The sequence below is a fragment of the Quercus suber genome, unplaced genomic scaffold (genome assembly GCF_002906115.3).
Source record: "Quercus suber isolate HL8 unplaced genomic scaffold, Cork oak 2.0 scaffold_450, whole genome shotgun sequence".
Taxonomy (NCBI): Eukaryota; Viridiplantae; Streptophyta; class Magnoliopsida; order Fagales; family Fagaceae; genus Quercus; species Quercus suber.
In genome coordinates this window covers 295,611-303,122 of record NW_027069901.1, presented here as the reverse complement: position 1 = coordinate 303,122, position 7,512 = coordinate 295,611, and the positions used below count along the sequence as shown (strand labels likewise).

The window sequence follows — 7,512 nt, the reverse complement described above, 5'->3', positions numbered from 1 at the left end:
ACGCCGAAGCAAAATGCGTTTGTATTTCAGCTATCCAAACCACACCTTAAAGATCTGTTTGGATTGAAGAGGGAGGAAGGAAGTGGGGGGAGTAGAGTAAAGTTGACTGAAAATATGTTAATTTAAGTTAATTATACTCTATTCCACTTTATTCTCCTCCTTCCCCTCAATCCAAACGGACCAAGTTCATGTTACGCCGATGTTTTATTTCAAAGTCGTGTTTGTGCAAGGCTTTTAAATCCAGCAATATGTATGGCCTTTTGCTTTCCACGACTTTCTTTGTTATCTTCACTTATTTGCTACATTCACTAAAATAACATATTTAAATAAAGTACAAAGTGAATATATAATACTAATCAAGAATTTGCAATTGGTTGATTGGCAATATATAATACTCAGTCCAGTACCTAGAGAAATGCAAATGTAACCTGCTAGAATATATAATACTCAACCCAGTACCTAGGCCTGTTCAAGAATTCACCGGCGCCGACAAAACCGCCCGAAATAGCGCCGATCTGACCGCTGAAAGCTCCACCGAAGGTTCCCGGCGTGATGATCGGTAGGCCTTTTCCATTACCGAAGTCGGCCGGTGCGGTGGTCAGCAGCAAGATCAGCAAACCGAAGAGAAACCGAACCGAACCGATATATATATATATATATTTAACTTATACATATAATATATAATCATTCATTAGTTTTAAAATAAAAGAATTTAGCGGGAGACAGAGAGAGTACCAGTCAGTTTGGCGTGAAACTGAGGTCTGAGAGAAGCAAAGGAATTAAGGAAGAAGAAGGAAGTTAGAACGACGCCGTTTCATTTAAATTTTTTTAAAAAAAATCTGATTCAAAACGACGCCGATTTGGAATCATTTTAAAATTTTACTATCAGGTTCAAAATGGCGTCGTTTTAGTGTCAGAAAAAAAAAAAAAAGAAAAAAAAAAAGAAAAAAGAAAAAAAAAGGAACGCCCAGGAACGACTAACGAGGTCGTCCTTATCAAAAGAAATTTTTGAATAAAAAAGTCAAGGGACTAGTCATGAAGCTTGTGTGTGTCAGGAGGAAAGTCTGAGGCTCTGTGTGGTCTTGTCCAAGTAAGTGTCTCCCACTTGCATTTTTTGAAAGAAATATATTAAAAAAAAAAAAATGCTGTGGCCATATATGGGTTAATGTGTTTTCATTTCAGTCATGCCACTGCCCCAGTGCCACTTGCGTTTTTTGAAAAAAATAAAAAAATAAAAAAAGATGCCTGTCACTGATAGAGTCAGTTACTGTGCAAGATTTTTTTCCCTCTTGTGATTTCAGCCACAAACGTCTTTTCTCCTCCTACTCAATTCTCATTTCTCATCTTTACACTTTAGACTTCTGCTACTCTCAAGACTCCAGAACTCAGTCATCACATTCATAGCTGCATTCATTTCTCTTCTTTAGAGCATTTGCAATAGTAGAGCTAAAAATTTATATTTTTAGCTTTATCAAAAGTTATTTTATCTATTTTACCTACACACATACTGCAGCAGTAAATTTATTTTAACTTTCAACAAAATAAAATAATATAAACATCACAATAAAATAATATATCCATTACAATAAACAACAATCACAACCACTTGCAACCGCCACTGCTACCGCCGCCGCCGACTCTTCTACCGCCATCATCATCATCACTGCAAACAGAAAATTCCCAATACATTCCTCCATTCAGATGTTATACCCAGCAAAAACAGCAAAAAAATAACACCATTTGCCCAAAACAACATAGTGACAACACCATTTTTCACCACAAAATAACACTAAACCTAGAAAAATTAAGCCAAAACAACAAACACCCAGATGAAAAAATTCACTACAAAAGAAGAGAGAGCACTGACCTGAAGTGGATCGGCTAGGACGGCGTGGGCTGAGGCGTGGGCATGGATGGAGTGGGACGGCGACAGCGACGGCGTGGGCTGGGAGATGAGAGCTTGATGAGAGAGATGAAAGCTTGATGAGAGAGATGAGAGCTTGATGAGAGAGAGCACAGTGAGATAGAATAAAAGAAATAAAATAAAATAAAGTAAGTTGCATTATTTTAATCAGAGGTTGAATAAAAAAGTATTTTCTTTTTTTTAGATGTCTGCTACAGTGCACATCTATAGATAGATGTGCACTGTAGCAAATCAGCAAAAAATTATAACTTTGCCTCCACTGCTGCAAGGCTTTTTTGGTATATTGGTGGAGCTAAAATAACATTATAGCTTTTTAGCTCCACTGCTGCAAATGCTCTTACCCTAATCTCGCCGAACAAAATATTAGTTTTTCCCTCTCAATTTCAGGCTCTCACCTAACCTGATTTTCTCTTCTTTTTTTGCTCTCAGTCAGCCACATAATGTTTCTTCTAAACCCTAATCCCGTAGTGTTTCCCTCTCAATCTCAGATTTTCAGGCTCCCACCAACCATTTTTCTCTTCTCTTTTGCACTCACCCACATAATTTTTTCTCCATGCTCTAATCCCGTCAAACAAACAGTAGTTTTTCCCTCTCAAATTCTCAGTCTTAGGCTCCTACCTAACCTTCCCCTATTTAAGAACCCAAGCTCTCAGTCTCTTTCTCAAAACTCATCTCTGACTCTTAGTCTCACTCTCTCACAAAGAAAGACTTTCCTCTCACGGTCTCACGAAATTCCTAATACCTAAGACAGTGAATCTCCTTATCATCTCCGTTCTCTACCGTGGCTCTGCTACTATGTAGTTCTGTCTTTGGTAACCCTAACCCCTACTTTGTTTTAGTTTTATTTTATGGTCACTAAATATTTCTTGTTGATTCTAATTTTTTATTTTTTGGTTATTTTCTTGTAATTTCAGGGGTAATTTAAAAGATTCAGCTTCAGCCTAGTAAAGGCATAAATCTGAAAGGCTTAAATAGTTTCTGGGTATTTTCTCAAGTTGTTTGTTTTTTGATTTTGTTTCTAGGGTTCAAAGATTGTAAATTTATTTGTTGATCATCCTATTGACTGATTATACTGTTGTGACTTTAGTTTATTATATCATGCTAGTATGTTGTGATTTTAGCACTGAGAAAGTTGCTTGTATAGTTTTTATTTACTAGTATTTTATTGAAGTTAGCACTGAACGAACCGCACCGAACTGCTAAGATTAACCGCACCTTGTGTAGACCGGTTTTTATCTTTCGAATGTGAGGTGCGGTTAAGCATAGGGTGAAACCGCACCTCATAGGTGTGGTGCAAAAAACTTTTCCAAAACCGACCGAACCGAACCGTGTACACCCCTACCAGTACCCTGAGAAATGGGAATCTAATCTGCTAGAAAGTATCCAAGGAGATCTGGAGTCAAAAATTCCAGGGCAATTCCCTTCGCCAACTTGTAAAACCACCAAGAAGAATTCTTTTTTGATAATTTTTGTTTCATGGGTTCACATCACTTTCACCAAGAAGAATTCTTTTTTGATAAGTAATAAATCTAATTAAAACTAGAGCAATAAGGGGCACAACCTTAGTAACCAGGATGTATATAAGACAAACTCCCAAAACTAAAATTAAAAAAAAAAAAAAAAACCTAAGATTCAAATCAACTAAGAAGAATTTTCTTGCAAATTACTTATGTTTCTAGCAGAAAGTTCTAACCTAAAACTGTCAAACACCCCATGTGATCAATTGCAGTCATCCATTTCAACTTAAGAGGCTTCATCTTGTCAGAAATGGTAATGCATTAATCCACCAACAAGAATTCCAAAGAATCTATCATAACAGAGCAAATCACGGCATCCGTTGCAAACAATCATTATGCAGTCTAAGCTAAAGCATTCTCACGAAATCGTTTTTAGCTTCAATTAATCTCATTTCAATAAATAAATCTTTAACAATTAACACACACACACACACACACACACACACACATATATATGAAATGAATGGGTTTAAAATTAAAAAAAGCTTACTTGATGCCCTTAGTACTTCCTTCCCAATCAGAATAGCATACAATCACCAATCAAAAAAAAAAAAAAGAATAGCATACAATCAGCTTTGAACAAAGCCATATCACTTCAAAACCAACACAACAACAACATAAACAGAAAATTTAATATAATTTTCTCAACACTGAGGAATCTAAGTGCTTCTTACCAAAACCTCATTGCTGAATCTGAATTTTTTTTTTTTTAAGCTATTATTATTATAGTTCTTCTTTTACATGACTTTCAAAATAAAATCTTGTAGAGGATTTTAAGGTTTTTATTTATTTTTATAATATATATATATATATATATATAATTTTTTGAGATCAAGGTGATTTTGGTATTTTTAGGTTAATAATAAGATTTTTTAGGCATATATGTTTATAATAAATTTAATACTAAAATTTAAAAAATATTTAAACTTAATATTTAATTAAATCATAAAAGGAAAAAGTTAATAATGGAGATGAAAAAAAAAAGAAAAAAGAACAGAACTGGGAGTGAAACTGAAATCATAACAAATAATTTTTTGTGAATGGTGAGTTCATATGATACAAGAAAAGAAAAATGAAAAAAAGAAAAGAAAATTATCATTATTCATAGCAAGAAAATAAAGGGGAAAATGACTATATATACAATCTTATGGTAGTTGTACCTGTCGTCAAAACTCTTATTTTATATATATACACACTAATTTAGATGTTGAGTTCATAATTAATACACAAAGAGTTCAACATAATCTATATATAGGGGGAGGCAGTTTAAGAGTGACGACTCGAATCCAAAATGTGTCAAAAAAATATGTCTTAAGTTGTAAGTTTTAGTGTCTAGAAAAGTGGTTGAAGGTTTACATAGAAGATGTGCATGTTTGGTAACTGTTTTTGTTTTCTATTTTTGTTTTCTTGTTTTCAAAGGAAAAAGAAAAAAACAATTTTTATCTATTTTCAAAATGAAAAACACGTTTGGTTAGTTGTTTTGAAAAACACATTTTTCAAAAACAAAATTCAGGAAATTTGTTTGGTAGTTGTTTTTGAAAAAGTTGAATTTTGTTTTCTTTGGTTAATATTTTTTTTTAAAATTATATTTATTCTAATTCAAAAACATGTTTGCTTCAAAGTATTTAAAATTCTTACACCAAAAGAAATTATAAATCAATTGTTTCATATATAACAGTCAAGCCTAAAACTTTAATCATATAAGTAAAACTGAAACTATAACAATTATCAAGTGTTATAAAAGATAATCAATAACTAAAAAGTTTACTACATGGCATCAATGCCAGGGAATCAATTTCATCCAAAAAAAATAAAAATAAAATAACGTGGCATCAATGATGCCTATTATTTGCCAACATCAATCCTGTGATATGATCCTTATAAGTTGCCATAGTTTCAATGGCTTGATCAATTAAGTCAACAGTGTGCGATGGCTCACCCAAATTATCCCCACCTTCACCTTCAAAAGTAAGGTTATCAATATTGAACTGAGTAAACAAGTGATCATTTCTTGTTGCCATTCAAATGAAGTTATGAATTGTGCAACGGGCTCTCATCACATTCCCTTGTTGACATGGTTTGTAACAGGGCATCATTTTTAAGACTGGAAATCGTGCCTTTAAAATGCCAAAACATCTTTCAATTACATTACGAAGAGAGGAATGCCTATAATTGAAAAGCTTTTTAGCACCTTCAGGACGATCCCCACCTCAAAAGTCTCGTAGATGGTATCTTTCAGTACGGTACGGAGGTAGAAACCCCAAGGTGCATGGATAACCAAAATCCACTAAATAATAATTTGGTTCAATGTTCATCCTGGAGAATTAAACAGCAAATTTGATCTCAAATAGTGCTTTTTATTAACATAAATAAAACATTATCAACATAAATAAAACATTTTATTGGCCCAAGGGTAAAATGGCTGAACCCAAACCAGAGAGAAGAGTTCAGTCATACTTGGGACATCCGACAGCAAAACAAGTTTGCCTAGTCATGATTAAACCCCAAAAAAGTAATTTGGATAACCTGATTGTGGTCTTATTTTGATTTGTCCTTTATATAGAAGATATATTTTCACCTAGAATGCATTGATTATGAGTCAAAATACTCGTCTTCTCACTTCCCCTTTGTCTGACATTTTTTGTTCCTATTATGAGTCAAAATTATTGTATACAACAAATGCCTGATACCAAAAAAAAAAAAAAACTCACCATAAACAGGATACAAACACTCAACAACTGACAAGAACAGATCAAACTAAAACCAGAAAACAACCCAGATTGTTAAAAATCAACCCCTTAGAAAAAAAAACACAATTATTCCCACATAAATCCAGCAAAACCTCTCTTCATTACCAAGCTCCTAACAATTCTCAAGCTGACTTTTCTGATATCCTTCTACCTAAATTTTATGAACTTTGAGATTTTTTGTTTATATAATTTATAAACTCCTTATTATAGAAGAATCTCTGGTGCAACTTCTTGTAAAGCCATCATAGAAGAAAAATTCAAATGGTCCCATCCATATACATCAAGGTAGCCAGAGAAACATCAAAAAAAATTTTAACATGCATTTGAACATCCTATGGAAATTAAAAAGAACCATTATTTTATATAACTTCATAGAGAAATCTATCACTCTAATTAAGGCCATTACCAAAAAAGCAGTCATCAACAACAAAAATATAATACACTAGAAACAGAAACGTTCATGAGAAGTTCGAACAGAAATCATAACATCAATTTGACTGACAACAGCAGTTCTTAAATGGCCACATACAAGTTCCTTAAAATGCCAAACAGAGCATATATATATTGGACAGGAATGCAAGACACACACAAACCCAACACCATAGAACCCACAAGCATACCAACACAGCCAAAGCAAACCCAAAACCCCAAAACCCCAAACCAAACACACACAAAAAATACCCATTCTGAATAAACCCAGATTCAACGCAAAATACATAGCAAACTTCTAGCAATTTCGGAATAATCCATGAACAAAGAAAAAAGGAAAAGACCCGTACCTTTGAGTGATTGGGTCCCTAAAATTATGAAATACTTCCCCAAATCTGAGATCGCACAAACCTGCTACATCACGCATACACAAAAAAGAAAAAAGAAAAAAAAGAAAAGGAGAGTGAGATGATGAATAGAAAAGGAGTAGAAGAATCTAATGAAAAACAAGAGGCATTCATGAAGGACAATCCAGTGAAGACCATTCACTTACCTTACAAGTTGTTCTCTCAATCAAGGTTTTCTTTATGAGCAAGAGGGAGGCAGTGGAGGTGCAGAGCAAGATAAAGGGTTATCAGAGTTAGGCGCTAAAATATTGAGTGAAAAAAAACAAAAGGAGGCGCGGGAAAATCTTTTTGTCATTCTTGTGGGTCGAACCAGTGCGCTGGTTCATTAATTGGCTATTTTTCAGGCGTGTTTTCTTAGGTGAGGGAAAACTGGAAAACAAAAACAGCTCTAGACCAGTTTTCAGTTTCCTTCACAATATGAAAATTGAAAATAATTTTTGATTTTTGCCTAAAAACAGTTACCAAACAAGTTTTTTGCCTTAGAA

At 33.8% G+C, this 7,512-nt stretch overlaps 1 long non-coding RNA gene across 1 annotated transcript; it reads left to right on the top strand.

The window, feature by feature from the left end:
- The first annotated feature begins 2,637 nt into the window (after nt 1-2,637).
- On the top strand, nt 2,638-2,994 carry LOC136062757 (uncharacterized). Its single transcript, XR_010624476.1, has 2 exons — nt 2,638-2,736; nt 2,839-2,994. It is a non-coding gene; the product is annotated as an uncharacterized LOC136062757 (long non-coding RNA).
- The last annotated feature ends 4,518 nt before the right edge of the window (nt 2,995-7,512 follow it).